Source organism: Carassius carassius, chromosome 32, assembly GCF_963082965.1.
Source record: "Carassius carassius chromosome 32, fCarCar2.1, whole genome shotgun sequence".
Taxonomy (NCBI): Eukaryota; Metazoa; Chordata; class Actinopteri; order Cypriniformes; family Cyprinidae; genus Carassius; species Carassius carassius.
Genome location: NC_081786.1, coordinates 15,781,269 through 15,797,281, shown reverse-complemented (window position 1 = coordinate 15,797,281; position 16,013 = coordinate 15,781,269). Strand labels below are relative to the sequence as shown.

The window sequence follows — 16,013 nt, the reverse complement described above, 5'->3', positions numbered from 1 at the left end:
GTACTGTAAATTTGTTGAAAATTTCACTTTAAACCGCCACACATTTTTCTTTTGCCTCGCAATGGTGAAACGTTGTAATTGCTATGTTGGCCGTTATTGCTTTCGGATGATATCACCTTCCCCCTCTCCCTTTGTTTCCCTTAAAGGATAAAGGTGTGACTGTTCCGGTGCAAGAGAAAATCATATTTTTATTAGCTGGCCTTTATCTGGGGAAAAGGTAATGAATTGAGTATTGTGTAAGATGGTTTAATCTGCAGGTGTTCTATCATTATTTGCAGTGTGGTTCCACTGAGACAGCAGTAATCCATTAAGAAGGGGGCTGATCCTGCGAGGGGTTTGATGAAGTTGAAGCTCCTCTGCCCCATGCAGAAGGGCGTTTAGCGCTGCCGGCCCCACTGCTAGTGTGCAGGGATATATCACCTGCGTACTCACTGTTTCATCATAGCTTTCTGTTTCTCTACTCTCCAAACAGTCTTCAGTGCTTTAGACTGGATGTCCAATTGAAAGGAAAACTCACCTTTTGTCCACTCAAAATATAAAAGAAAGGAATCTTTTATATGTTTCAAAAAGCTTAACTGATGTTTCTAGCCGGGTTTCCTCTGTTTTTAAAAAGGTCTTAGTTTGTCCTAAAAAGGACTTAAATCGGAGCAGAAGGTCTTAAAATTATGGCATGAAATGTTGGATGTACTGCAAAAAACTTTCTCTGTGGTTTTGTTTTGTTTCCCAATACAAATATCGAAAAATATTAAAATAAGATAGATTTAGGCCTACTTGAGATACAAAATGTACATATGAAGTTTTGTTTTCTGAGAAACTGAACAATAATCAATAAATACATTGGCTTGCAAAAGAATTCATACCCCTTCGTTATGTTGCTGCTTTATGTTAAACTGTTTTAAATTACTTTTTTCCACATCAATCTACATACCATACACCGTAAAGCAAAAAGCTTGTTTTTAAAATTTTTATTAAAAAAAAAATAATAATGATTCCAATGCATAAGTATTATACCCTTATCTGGGACAGTTGAAATTTAGCTCAGGAGCATTAATTTTGCTTGTAGATGTTACTAAACTTTGAGTGAAGTTAACCTTTGGCGAATTCAGTCGAATGGGTACACTGAACAAAATGTTTCAATCATCCAATTAAAAAAAAATCTATATTTTATAACTTGATCCAATGACAAATAATTACTTGCCCTAAGGGCAAAATTATTTTCAGTGTATGATTTGGAAAGCCACATTTCTTAATAAAAGGTCTAACAGCTGATAATGCATATCAGCAAAAACCAAGCCCTGAGGTCAAAATAACTGCCTGTAGAGCTCAGAAACAGGTTTGCGTCAAGCCACACATATGGGGAAGAGTTCATAAAAAAATTCTGCTTCATTGAAGGTTCACAGAAGCATGTAGCCACTATTATCCATAATGGAAGAAGTTTGGAGAAGGGCCTTGTCTAGACTCCGACCAAGAACATGATTGTCTCTCCATGATCATATGTGGAGATAGGATAAATATACAGAAGGACTAGCATTCAGAACAACAGACTTGGCAGAAGGTTTCTACTTCCAACAGGACAATGACCCTAAGCACACAGCAAGAGTGGCTTATAGAAAACTGTGAATGTCCTTGAGTGGCCCAGCCACAACCTGAGATTGAACCCAATCAAATATTTCTGGAGAAATCTGAAAATGTGCATCTGCCTCCATCCAACCTGACAGAGCTTAAGAGCTGAAGAGGCGAGGAGAAGAATGGCAGATAATTGCCAAATGTTGATGAGACTGTAAAGGTTCTTCAGCTAAATATTTGGTTAAGGGTATGAATAGTTATGCAAATTACTTATTACAGTTTAAAAAAATAATAATTTTATGAAGTTGTGACAATTCTGTTTTTGCTTTGTCTATATGGTGTTTGAAGGGGTTTGAATACTTTCGCAAAGGCACTGTATATCATGATTTTAGAATATTTAGACTTCCAATCTGAACTGGAAATTTATTTCAATATTAAATTAAAATGTAATGGAAATTCTATTTTAAAGCTTTATATTTACATTTACATATACGTTTACATTTACATTTAGAGACCATATTGATGCATTGTGTGTTCCATTAAATTAATTCCTTAAACTGTCTTAACTTAGTCTCAGATAACTCTTAAGTCTTAAATTTACCTTCATAAAACCTGCAGAAACCCTTTCTACTCTGTATGACTTCATTAGAAGCTTACAGTAGCATGCATGATGGGATTATCATGCAAGCTATAAGTGCAGCATGTACCGCATGCTGCTTATTATTCATCATCAGGTAATTCATGTTATTTTCCATCCTCCTTCTGTTTTGCATTTCCTTTCTTCCCTCTTCATCGTCTCCTATTCTCTCTGGCAGACATAATATCAGCTAGAGGAGTGCTCTGTTTCATGTCCTGAAGAAAGGCTTAGCTTACGTTTGATTGAGGTCTCTCCCATCTCACACAAGCACTGTGTTTGCGGATCTGGTGCCAGAGAAGCAGATGCAAGGGCCTATTTGATGGTGGCAAATAATAAAACGTATCATTTGCGTTTGCAGTTTCTCCTCCACTGTATCAGGCACACAGATGCTACTGCACAGTTTTATTTGCCAAAAATCATATGGACTGTAGTTAATGGAATAGGGAGTGTTTGCCATCCAATTTTGAAGAGAGCTGAAGAGAAAATAAATCAAGGCATGTTTCTCTTTGTTATCTTGCTTTGGCTGTGAACGTCCACCGTAAGCACAAACTTTATTATTTTTATCGTTTTACAATTCATCTGTCGGTTACCCCTTCATCTCTATTGAGTCAGACTGTTTTTGTTTTGTGACTGTTGTGTTGTTGTCATATAGGTTTTGCATAGAACCATAAAAAAAACAATTTAAATTCTCCTGGGCAATGTTACAACATAGTCATATTTCTGTAGTGTTTACTTCCACTCGAAAAATATTTTGTAGGAGAGGAATGTAGCACTTGAAACATTTGTGACAAGTAGAATGTCTCTGTATTGGCAAGATTAAGCAAGACTTTGATTTCTGGAGCTCAAAGGTTCCAGAATTACTGTGCCATTGTTAATAATGGCGGTTTGAGAGTGAATAAGACTAAGTCTCCTGGGATTAGGTTGTCACAGTGTTGTTTGGTTTTGTGAATTTAATTTTTATACAAATCCCCTTGTTTGCACTTGTCTTTTTTCTATGGTGTACTGTACTTACACTCACCGAAACATAAAATTACATTTCCCACATGCAGGGAGCATCTTTCTGATGATAAAAACATGACAGTGCATTTATTCAAACATGCATGTCTAGTGTGATTGGTAATCAAATGTGATGACTTTGGTTCTGACTTTGGCTTTGATTATTTCCATTTCTGTAGGGCTAAAAAAAACTCTCTGAGGCAACAGAGTTCAATCTACCTGACTAGCATCATTGATTTAAAAGACTCAGAGAGATATGTGTACTGTATAAAAAAAGGAAAATATAGCTGTAAAATAAAACAAGGGGGGAAATTATATTCATTTTTTTTCCATTTATTTTACAGGTTAATATTAGATTGCATTTTAAAAGTTGTGAAATATATTGTAAAATCTAATATATATATAGATTTATAAAATAAAATGAGAAGTTACAATTAGTATTTAATATATTTTGGATTTATTTGCATGCAAATATATAACAGTTTTTTCTCTCTCTTTCTCTTTAAATAGGCCTGTAACAAATAAGTAATATTTTTTTCTTTATTTTAAAATGATAAAATAATATCATATAATAAATAACGGAAAAAAACTCCTTGTATGTTACCGGCTTATTTAAAAGTGTTTGTAATTGTGAATTGAAGTCAGTCTTGAACCGAGTAGTATACAAAGCTATTCATCTTGTGTATGGGAGGGGGTAGCTAGTAAAGACCTTGACCTATGAACTCTGGCCTATTTTAGTCATGGTCCAGTGTGCTCTATCCAGGGCCCGATCCCATTTCTAGCTTTTTGTTTGCTTCATTGCCCACCTGAGCCAAGCAAAGGATTTGTTGCCTATTTACTTGCCTCTATTTCAATGGCTCTGTCCACTTTTATAGGAGCTATTACTACTGAAAGATTAGTTTTCATGGACCTGATGACATGGGACTTTAGTTGTTGGTTTAAAATACTATTTGACACTGAAAAGTTTTCTGCTTTCACTATCAAATCATGAGAGTAAGTGGAGCACAGTGACTGGACACAGGCTCTCTTGGAACAAAATGGATTTCTGTTCAAAGAGACCTTGGTGGGCATTTTATCATTATTATGGACTGAACTAATAGAGTGGGTATTTGAACAAAAGGGTATTTGTATATACTGAAGATTAGCTTATATTGTAAATTTTGTTTAGTTCATTTTGTAGCCCAGTATATATATGTGTATATATATATATATATATATATATATATATATATATATATATATATATATATATATATATATATATATATATATATATATATATATATATATTTGCACTGGCATTAATGATTTTGAACAGTTTACTTTTTGTTAATGTTATTGAATTAATGTGTGTATCTCCAGTCTAGTGGCTTGTCAGTAAATCTAAATTAATTGACAACAACACACCAGATAAATTTCATGAAATGTTCTTTCACTGCTTATCTTTGCATATCTAACACTCCCACCCTCTCATTCTCTCTCTCTCCCTCTCCCTCTCTCTCTCTCTCTCTCTCTCTCTCTCTGTGTCTCACTTGATCTGTTTCCCAATCATTATGGCTACGAAATCATTCTTTAAATTACCCAGCTATCATTTAAAGAGTTAACTACTGCCAAGTTATTAAGCCGCAAAGGTCAGACTTGTTTCTAAAGGATTATCCTTGTTAAGGAGTCGGAAAACACTAAATATTTCTAATCCTATGTTATTTGCCGCCTGGCTGGTTAAAAGCTACTTTAAGCCTCATAAAATTAAAACAGAGCGTTCCCTCAGCTGTGGCGGCCATTGAATTTGGAGGAAGAGGTGCAGAGCCAAAATGTTGCGACAGAATTAAATGTCAAAAATCTTCTCAAGTTGTAGATATATTGTTCACACTGACTGGTTTTGATTAATACATTTAATCTAAATCATGTGAAGGTTCCTCCTCCTTTTATCCATAAAACGCAATAGGACACAAATCAGTTTTACTGTAGCTTGATAACAATTGGAAAATAATGCATTTTCCCACCCAATAAATTGTTGCTTACACCCCTAACCAAAATCAATTCATCTCCCTCGAATTTATTAAAATCCCAGCCATAAATCTCCCACACTGTTTGTTCATCTGCTTTTGTGATACGTTTCTATCACGTTTGTTCTGGTCTAATGTTTTCCCTGTCGCTCCTGCGTAAAATGGAAAAATCTATTTTGGACCAATTGAATAGTTAAAGAAGTGCGTTCCTGGTGAGGTGCTGTAAATAGAATCGATAAAGATGGCAGTGTGTGGTGAAGATAGCACCTTTCCCCTTGAGTTTTTGATTAACCCATCCGACAGTGAACCTGACAGCAATATACCGGCATCGTGTACACGAGGTATTCCCCGAGGCCCTCTTTTTGTCTTTTCATAAACCGTTCTAGACATGTTTGAAGGAGTTTTTATTGGCCTGTGTTTGTGCGCACATGTGAGCCTGTACATGTTTTTGTGAGGATAGTTTTCTTTTTCATTTTTTTCAACAAAGGTGTGACTGTTTTTCAGGCCTAATAACTGCATTTGTATATTTAGAAATCATTTGCACCATTCCATGCAACCAGATCTTTACCTGAGGCTATGAATTGATTGACTGCGTTAAGAGTATGTCGCACAGCAGTTACATTTAAAATATGATGCAAACCTCATCAGTTGCTGTCAACATCCTGCTAACACTTTGGTAACACTTAGTTACCATTTTATGCCAAGATTTTATATTGCAAAGAGATGGTCCTCAATCCATCTGTGCTCTCAGACTAATGATTTGGGTGTGCTTCAAATATGAGGATACAATACGCCTCATTGCTGCACATTGTCCAATTTACTTTTGATCAATTACCCATTCTACAGCGACAGGGTCAGTCGAGAGAAGCAGGGCTTTGTGATTTATTCTGGGTGTTAAAAAATAATTTGTTTGGATTGATTAACGTTAATTAATTATGCTAATTATATGGGACGAAAACAGATGTTTCCCCTTCTAAGACTTTAATTACAGGCTCTTGCTTTACCTAGAAAACAACATTTAGTGTAGTTTTAAAATCTTAAAGGCTGTAAACACATCACTTAAGAATTAGTCCTGCATGACAATTTTCATTGCTTATGAAGTTAAACGAAATAAAGAAATGCACAATATACAGTATATCAGTATCATATTGGATAGCAGGCATTATTTATTTATCGGTTGGTTGGTAGGTATCGCTAAATACTGAATATTTTCATGCTCGTATCTGCATTTTAAAATTGTGATGGTCTTTGTCATTAGCTAACACACACCTAAAGTTAATTATTATAAACACTAATAATTTAATAACACTGTTAATAGCACTGTTTAGTAATACTGTTAATTAAGTTTTCTACAGTGTAGAGCTCAAAATATAATAAATATCTATTTTCTAAATTGTCCATTATAAATGCCTAAATGCACTTATTGCAAATAAAATCTTTTTATTTTAGTGTTTCATTTTTAATTTATTGGAAAATGGTGGTATGGATTTTTAATATTTGAAAATGTAATGGTTTAACTTGTTTTTCCTGTGATCAGTAGGCCTCCTAAGCTACACACACATAAAAAAAAAAAGAAAAAACAATTCCTTTCTGAATTCTCCCGTTTCTTTGCTGTTTTACAGTATGTGTGATAAGGTTGTCCTCTTTCTTCGACATTAGCTGTCATCATAATGTGCCAATCATTCTGTTCTCTTGTCTGTCAGGCTTTGATATGGTAATTCACCCTGGCTGACTGCAATAATGACCAGTCTTCTGGGTGTGATTAAGTGCATAGCTCTTCTGCCTGGCCCCTCTAAAGCAGAGAAAGCCACACTGACCCTTGAGTGACTGCCTGGAGGCCCCTGCTGTCAGTCCCACCGACCACATTAGCAAACTTGACTTGAACGTAACACCGAATGAGCCTTGATGCTGCAGACTTGAACATTTGTTTCTTTATTTATGTTCAGTTTATGAAATCCCAGCCCTTGCATCAAATTGGAATGAAAAATATTAGATTTATTGCTATTGTAAGCTTATAGATCACCCTTTCTTGCATACACATCTGCATATCTGCCTTTAAAGTATAACGTATAAGATCTTTAAACAAATTGCAGTATACAAAAAACTAATAAGTCTTAATCGCTTTCATGTTGCTCATGACATGCTCATAAATGATACATAAACACCGCTAATTGCTTGTGAATAATGCACATAATGACTGTGTTTCATTATCCAACGCTGAATGTTAGTATGGCTATTAGTATAATACATGAAAGCAGAGGATGTTTTAAGTCAGCCTGCATTTAATGGAAGAAAATACTTTTTTATTTTAGAACCTCAGCAATACAGCTGTGTTCTTTTATCCAGGCATGGGGCGTGTAATGCTTTATCATCATCTCTCTTTTCAGGAAAATAATGATATAGAGGTAGATTCTGAAACTCACAGCCAGTGATGTCCTGCATGCGGAGCGAGAGAGGAACTGCTGATAAAGAGACACAAGCTGTCCGCTGTGATGTAGTTAAACTGTTATCGATAGCAAGGAGGAGACATAGATTATTCTGCAGTGTATTTTTGTGCATGCCCGTGTACACTCTGTGAGTGTGAAGCCGTTCTTCACATTGCTCAGCCTCAATGTCATTTAGCTTCAATGGCAGAGAGGTGTGGCAACAGGCCACTTCAGTAAAACATTTAATGTTTTAACATTTAACACCTGTGATAACCAGGACATATCTGTGCATTTACTGTAGCAACATAATTCACTCAAAAATGATTTTCAGTGTGGTTAATCCAAGACATATAAAACTGTATTAAATATTTATTTTTGGACCAAAATAATTTTTTTTTCGTGATTTTGAAAGAAGTCTCTTATGCACACTAAGACTGCATTTATTTGATCAAACATATAGTAAAACAGTAATATTGTGAAAAAAAAAAAAAAAATCTTACTTACCCAAAACTAGTAATGTATATTTTACAGATTATGTTGACATGCATTCTAAAGCTATTAGCTTAAGATTTCAGCATATATTTAATCTCTGAATAATTATTTTAAATATAATGGACATGTCTCAGTGAGCCAGCACAGAGAGTGGTGCTAAACAGGCTTGTGTGACTCTGAGCTGAACTGCAGGTTAAAAAGTCACTTCAGCCAGTCTATATCAGCTGACAGGAAATGTCACGCTGGAGGAGGCTGATCCAGGATCTGATCTACAGCGAATTTCTATCTCATCCACCCTCTCCCTTGCCCCCTCTCACCCACTCCCACAACAGCTTAACTGCATGGATTTGCTGCTGAAGTTTGAGCAGTTTGAAATTAAAATGTATTGCTCATTCTCAATGTATTGATTCGCACCTTGCTGTGTCAATATTAACTGCAGCTAGTTTTCCAATAAGAAGTAAAGATCTGCGGGATGGGGAGAGTGGGGCCCTCTCTCTCGCTCTTGCTCTTGTTCATTCTCTCTCTATTAGATCGGAGTTAACTTGTCACAAGTTTAAACACAACACTTTCATTTACAATATCATATCAGCAACTGACATCACTGGATATGCTTTGTACTGATGGATATATTTCATCTGAGAATTGTTCTATAGTATCTCTGCACTTGGTTTTTATATTATTTTTTATTGTATAACTATTTATTTCCGACCCGACACCCCTGTTGTGCAATGCTCATTAGCACCTCTGTAATCCTCAAGCTGTTTGCTTCTTTCTCAGTGGCCATTTGCATTCTGCTATGGAAATCTATCACTATCACTATCACCACTTCCACTTATTTTTTTATTTATAGTAATTATCTATATGGGTACTACTACTTTACTACTGCTGAATAACAATTAACTGACTGACCCTGAACTTGGTGAATTAGATCAGCGGAACTGCTATATTTAATTTGTATTCCTGAAATGCAAAATTGTTTGTTTATTTGATTTTGTGTGTGTGTGTGTATGTGTGAGTAAAATACTGTGTATATGTTTAACATGACTTAAAAAGATTTAAAGAAGTCTCTTATGCTGTGTTTATTTGATCAAAAACAGTTAAAATAGTAATATTGTGAAATATATCCCACATGGAAAAAACCTATATAAACATATATGTTTCAATATAGGTTTTGATATATGTTTTTAATATATGTGACATATACAAAATTGGCCATTTTCTTATATTATATGTACATATATGCACATATATGCACACATATATATGTACATATATATAGGTCTGTCATGACGCGCCTCATCATCCTCCTCCTCCGCCGCCTCCTCCTCCTCTTCCTTCCTGCACTATCCAATGACGTTTGATAGAGATTTTTATTTTTTCCTCTTTTTTTTCGACGCACAAATTTTTTTGCGGATAGCCGTTTTCGTCCACACGGATCTGGCATTTTGGAAGAGTGAAATCGATGTTTTGAAATCGGGTCCCGGAGTGGATATATTTGAAAACGCCGCCTTTGCATTTCTTCTCGATGGCAAATCCGTACATTTTCTAAAAATATGGCGTCATCAGCCCACGTCTCACCCCTAGTCAAACACCACTACATCACGTAACAGCAACAAAAACATGAACAAACACTGAACGCTAACATTAACACGGATTAATAAATGTATTGTTCCATGTTTGTTTGTGTACCACGCGCAGCAAATCCATGTCTTCTTCTCCGTTTTAAGTGTATCTCTGTGGCAGAATTACAGCGCCACATGCTGGTCTGGCATGTACAGTATACTACATCGGTTTCGTGTGGACGCGGATATTTCTTGAGACGAGGGAAAAAAAGATCAGGGTTCCGTCTCTGTGTGGACGGGGCCGAAGAAGTAATGGGTACTTACGGTTATGGATAGAAATGTAGCGGAATAAAGAGTACAATATTTGCCTCTCAAATGTACTTGAGTAAAGTCATGAGTACTCCCCAAAAATGATACTCGAGTAAAGTAAAGATCCCTCAAAATTAAAAGTACTGTACTCAAGTAAAAGTACTCCGTTACTGTCCGGATCTGTATATCATTTTAATATATTGCCATAGTTAAATTCCATAACATGCCAATTACATGTGATACCAATTTCACATGTTCGCACATACATAGGTTCTTGCATAATTTTTTTCGGTAATTTTTAGTTTTTGCCTTGATAATAGAAAATATTGGCTAGGCATCATGTATGACAGTCAAAAATGGGATATGAGCTACAAAATGACCAGATCCTGCCATTAACTATATAGGAAACATATCTTGTATGTATAGGGCTTATATGTGGATATGAAGAAGCAATACAGGAGACCTATATTTCCTGTATATGCACATATATGCACGCATATATGCAGTATATATATGGCATATATGCAGCATATATGCAGTATATATCCGCATATATGCAGCATATTTGCGCATATATGCAGCATATATATTATCATATATGTGCATATATGCAGCATATATGTGCATATACACTGCATATAGGTTTCATATATGCGTATATATCCACATATAGGTTCTTTCCATGTGGGATGTATTATTGCAGTTTAAAATACCTGTTTTCTATTTATATTATGTGTAACTTATATCTACAATTCAAAATCACAGCTTTTTTAATAGAAATACTCTGTAACAAATATATTTTCTCTCACTTTTTAAAACTGTTGTTTGATTTCAAACAAGGACTAAATAAGGACAGCTTTTATCCGATGTCAAACACTTTAACTCACATTTTGTTTCAGTTGAACATCATGACCGAACAACTTTATTTGTGCTAATCAAGGTTTGACTCATCACAGACTATTTTCAAAATAGTATCTCCTTATGAAAATCAGAGATGATCTCATATATAAAATATATGCCAAAACGAACATCTACAAATTGTTCCCAAAATGAAGCAAACATAATCAAAAGTGAGACATGTACCAGTAAGATGAAGTTTCTGACACATCCTTCAGCTGAAACAGCTCTATCTCTCTCTCACCTCAGTGCAGTGGCCCTGTCAGCCTAATCCTATTCCTCCTCTCATTGTCAATACCCATCTAATTCTACTTTAACAACAGTAATTGTCTGGTAGAGTAGAGGCTATAGATTTGCTTTCCTGATGACTCCTTGACTTTTTTCCATTGGTAATACTAATAGAATTCCAAATCCTCGCCACTGTGATCGTGTCATGAGTAGGTCAACAGTTATGTCAAGGTCCTATTGGAACCTACACATCTAACATCTTAATTTAGATTTAGCCATCTTTTTTTCCTCCCCTCGCGCTCTCTCCACTATCCCTCTCTTGTTCCATCTTTCTTCTTAAACTAGTCATGTATGAGAAATTGCGAGCGTGCTTTCAAGCTAAGGCGCTCGTTCTATTATTACAAAATTCATTTAATTCTGCGACATTCAATTCTTGCATGTGAATTATTTGGCCCAGGCCATTATTGGATGCGTTCCTGTCGGTACTTGAAGGATTATAGATTTGATTTCCATACAGCTGGCACCTTCTGGGAGGGACCGGGTGACTACCGTTCATTTATTTTTATTTATAGACTTTTGAATTGAATTTCTGATCAATGAGGGAGGACGGTTTGTGCTCGCACACACTTGAGAGGCAAGTTTCGACTGAAAGAAAGAGTGCAGGAGAGAACTCAGAAGAACACACAATTGATTGTTTCTTCGCGTGGGGCTAGGTTTCGGAGGATGATGTACACTGTACCGTCCTGATATAGCAGAGCCACAACTAGGCTCATGAGAGTGCAGTTACCTTGTGAGAACTGTGAAGGGCAAGAGGCAGTCTGTTTGTGACTGGAAATGGTTCACGTTGTGTACTGAAAACACTGTCCTCTGGGAAGCAGATTTTATATTTCTCTATAGAACAAGTCTATTTTAACAAATGACCTAAACCTTCCATATTTGTTCAGCTCCTTTGGTACACATTTTCTCCCACATTTACTATTTTCTCAGTTGGTGTCGTATAGTTAGTCATTGCATAAGTTTTGGAATCAATCATTAGGATCCATAGGATTATGATTTTTGTTAATCTGGTTTGCAGTAGATACCTAAACTAAAATGGTATTGCTCCAAGATTTTCATAACATTTTTTTTTTCAAATGTTCCATATAAGCATCATTTTTTTAAAGTTTCTCCTGAAATTGCATAGAAGAAATGAATTTATCCAACTATGTACAAATTAGATCTATAAAAAAAGTTTAGAGCTATAAAATGCATGTTCATTGCTCAAGCAATTTGCTACAGGAAAAGAACTGGAAAGAAGGAAAGTACTGGAAAGACATTATTGACATTATTGAGAATCTTTTTCTAATTAATAAAATGTATGAAGCAGGAGACTACAGTAAAAGTCTCTTTTTGCCTTCTATTTACTCTCATCTACTTACATCTTACATCTCATTACATGTCATCTACTTTATGACAGGGTTCAAACTAGGATCTGGGAACCAGGGGACTACATTTTGTGAATATTTCAGTAAAAAAGAAAGAAAGAATATGAGAAATTAGATCCAGATTGTACAGACCCCATTTTAATAATTTCTTTGTAGTACAATGATATTAAAACTCCAGTTGCTTATTTTGAGGGAAGTTTTCTGTATGATATAACTTCATATTGTATTCATTTATTTTTAGAATAATGTAACTGGGTCTTTGTGTGTGACATTATATAGATGCCTTTATATTTTAGGATGCGAGTCAAAAGCGTATTGTAATATTTTGGTGTTTTGGCATCTACTTTAGGAGAAACAGCTGAAATCAAGTGAAGTCCTGTTTTTTGTGTATGTGTGTGTGTGTGTGTGTGTGTGTGTTTGTGTTTTCACTCAGAAAAGCTTTACTATACATAGCTCCAGTAATTCTGCATTGCCTGCAGCTCTGGAATATTTTACTATTTGTTTTAAATAAAAAAGCAATTAAATAAATACAAAATAAAAGTAGAATTGTATTGCATATATCAGTTTACAGATTTTTTTCATTTATTAACAATAATATACAAACGAGAGTAACAACATGAAATCACATATCAATTTAACTACAGATTACAGAGTACAGATTGTGTTTTAATCGTTTATTTTTCAGTCTTTTTTTTTTTGGTTAGGTTGTCTTTTATAATGTCACACATTTATTTCATATTTTGCACAATATAAATGGGTCTTAATACATTAAATGTATAGATGTCTTCATGTATTAGGAAGCGGTTGACTTAAAAAGTTATCATAATGTCAGGGTGTCTTTGGTATCAAAAAGTCTGAAAACCCTTGATGTAGGAAAAACAATTAGGAGAGTGAGGCTCTCCAATACAGCAAGTTCCACACTACTACCTGCATTTTTCCAGTTTCTGTCCATTTCTTCCCTGATTTTACATGTCTAGCATCTCAAACCTCCGTGTTCAGCAGCCATCTCATATTATGATACATCTACTCACTACCCACCACCTCAACACAAGGCCACATCCAACCATGTGCGGTAACAAGGTCAGTGATGAGAACAGGCTCCACAGACTGGGATTAATTTCCCTTTTTACTGTTGCTTTTTATGGTTGCCTGTCTTTTGTTTCATGTGCTCTTGCGGTGCGGAGCTGTTCTAAGTATGCAGCACTTCATTAGGTCAGCCTGCAGGCGTGAAGGTTCCACTCATTACTGAACACCGTACCTCCAGCGCCCCTGCACTGATGGAGCTTAATGGGATTGAGTATGGACTTAAGAACCTGATTGAGGCCATTTTCCAATTCCTCAATAATTAATATAGTCAGACATTTTGAAAATATTATTGGTCTTGAGTCAGTGGGCTTAAGGAGGAACTTGTGCTGACCAAGCGATCCCTTTTTCATTCTTTGTCTCTTTTTTTGTCTGTTAGTCTGTCTGCTTGTCTCTTTCAGTATCTCTCGATCAGATTTTCAAAGTTGTTGAGAAGAAGAGCGAGCGAAGAACATAGACTCAAATGGGGTGAAAAGGTAAATTAGGTTGTCATGCTAATTTAGTGTCAGGTGACTGTGTAATTGAATGCATAAGGGAGGCAGTGGAGGCAGGCTGAACTTGACCCAGCTAAAACGAGCTGACCTTGAACCCCCCTCCCCCTTTCGTCGCTCCTCGCAGACACACTTGCATCGGCGGCTGCCCTGCCCTCAAGATCCACATGCTAGAGGTCAGCAAATTAAGCCAATAAATCTCTCAGCCTCTCCTCGGCTGTAGACATCACTTACATTAAAATGGGACGTTTGCAAATTTTCACTCTTGTCTAAATGTAAATCCAGCCGGAGTTTCTCAAACGCTTATGTGAAATTTTAGGTTCACTTTTGAACGCTGCTTCCATCGCTGTACTTTGGTGTCATTTTCGAGGACATCGTTCATGCGTAGTCCATGTGTGCGGGCAAACGGTGTTTTGCACATGCAGTACAAACAGTTTTTTGATCGAAGCGGAATGAAAATGGCTTTCTAAAGCTCTTGTCTTGTTTGCATTAGCGCTCACGCTGGAACAGATCCTTCTTGGAATGTCTTTTAAATAATTCACAACGCAATCACACCTGTTTCCCCCCCGATCAAAAGATGGATATCACAGGTCATCCATTCTTCCAGATAAAGGTGACCTCTCCTTTCTCCCTCTAAAAGACAGTCTCAGTTCGGCTTTTACCGAGAGCACCTTTGCTCTTAGGAAGAGACAACTTTTACCTTGTACTCACTCTCATTATGTTTTGCATCCAGGCCTTGGTGACCTTCTCCTAACTGTGCGGGAGATTTATTGCTTGAAACACAACTTCTTCTAAGCATGGGGAAACAATGTGCTGCCCATGCCGTTCGGAGAAAGTGGAAAGGAGGAGTGTGTGGAAGGTGTGTGTGCGGGTGTAGAGGTATAGGATTTAATCAGAGACACAATGAGAGGACGGAAAGAAGGAGAGGACATCTAAGGGATAAGGGCACAATGAGATGCCAGAGATTGAAAGTAGCATGGAGTATTCTGGCATGTGGGTTTATGTGAGAGTGTGTGTGTTTGTGTGTGTGTGTGAGACACAGAGGCAGAGCACAGAGAATTCATTAGCATGGAAAGGCAAGATAGAAGCCTTTGAAGGACAGCCGTGATCTGTCTGTCTGTGTGTGAACTTGGGAAATACTCCTGAGGATTGTGTCGTCTGTTTTGCTACAAAATTGTAGAAATCATGCTTTTTTTATGTCACTTAATTATGTTATATTATCATATTTAGGACTTTTACACAAATTCTCCAGTGCAAAAGTTTCTACACCCTTTGGTCTCATTGCCTTCTATGAGCATCAGTCACTGTAGTCTTTTGTGATAGTTGTGCATGAGTTCCAGGTTTGTCTTAAGCAGTGATGTCTCCAGGTCATGTAAGTTCTTCGGTTTCCTAGCATGCTCTGCCCATTTGAGTTCCTCTCCACAGTTACTGTAGAATGTACTCGACTGTTCAAAAGTTTGAGGTTGGTAAGATTTGTAAAAATGCTTTTGTCTTATGCTAATCAAAGCTTTTATTTGATCATTAATACATTAGCAATTCTACACTAATAGTAATATAGTGAAATATTAGTGCAATTTAAAATTACTTTTTTAATAACTTGTATTTCTAATAGAAATATTTTGTAAATGGCTTTTTTTTTGTCACTTTAATGCATTCTTGCCTAATGCTCAATAATAGTAAACATCTCTTTAAAAGAAAAATCTTACTGACCGTAAATTTTATGAATGGTACTGTAGTGACATGTTGATGTTCAAGAAGGCTAAATATATTATTAATAACCAGTGGTACAATGTGTGTTTAAACAGGATAAAGTGTTTTGTCTTGGAATATGTAAGTATCTGTTTGTCAGCTTTATCAGGGCAGTAAACAATTTAATATTTTCTCATTTTAAAAATG

The 16,013-nt window shown here is 36.0% G+C and overlaps 1 long non-coding RNA gene across 1 annotated transcript in view; it reads left to right on the top strand.

Moving 5' to 3' along the window:
* LOC132112827 (uncharacterized) overlaps positions 1 to 833 on the top strand; it is a 95,815-nt gene extending 94,982 nt beyond the window's left edge. Inside the window, exon 5 of the long non-coding RNA XR_009425050.1 lies at positions 279 to 833. This is a non-coding gene — a long non-coding RNA (uncharacterized LOC132112827). The remainder of the gene's footprint in view (positions 1 to 278) is intronic.
* The last annotated feature ends 15,180 nt before the right edge of the window (positions 834 to 16,013 follow it).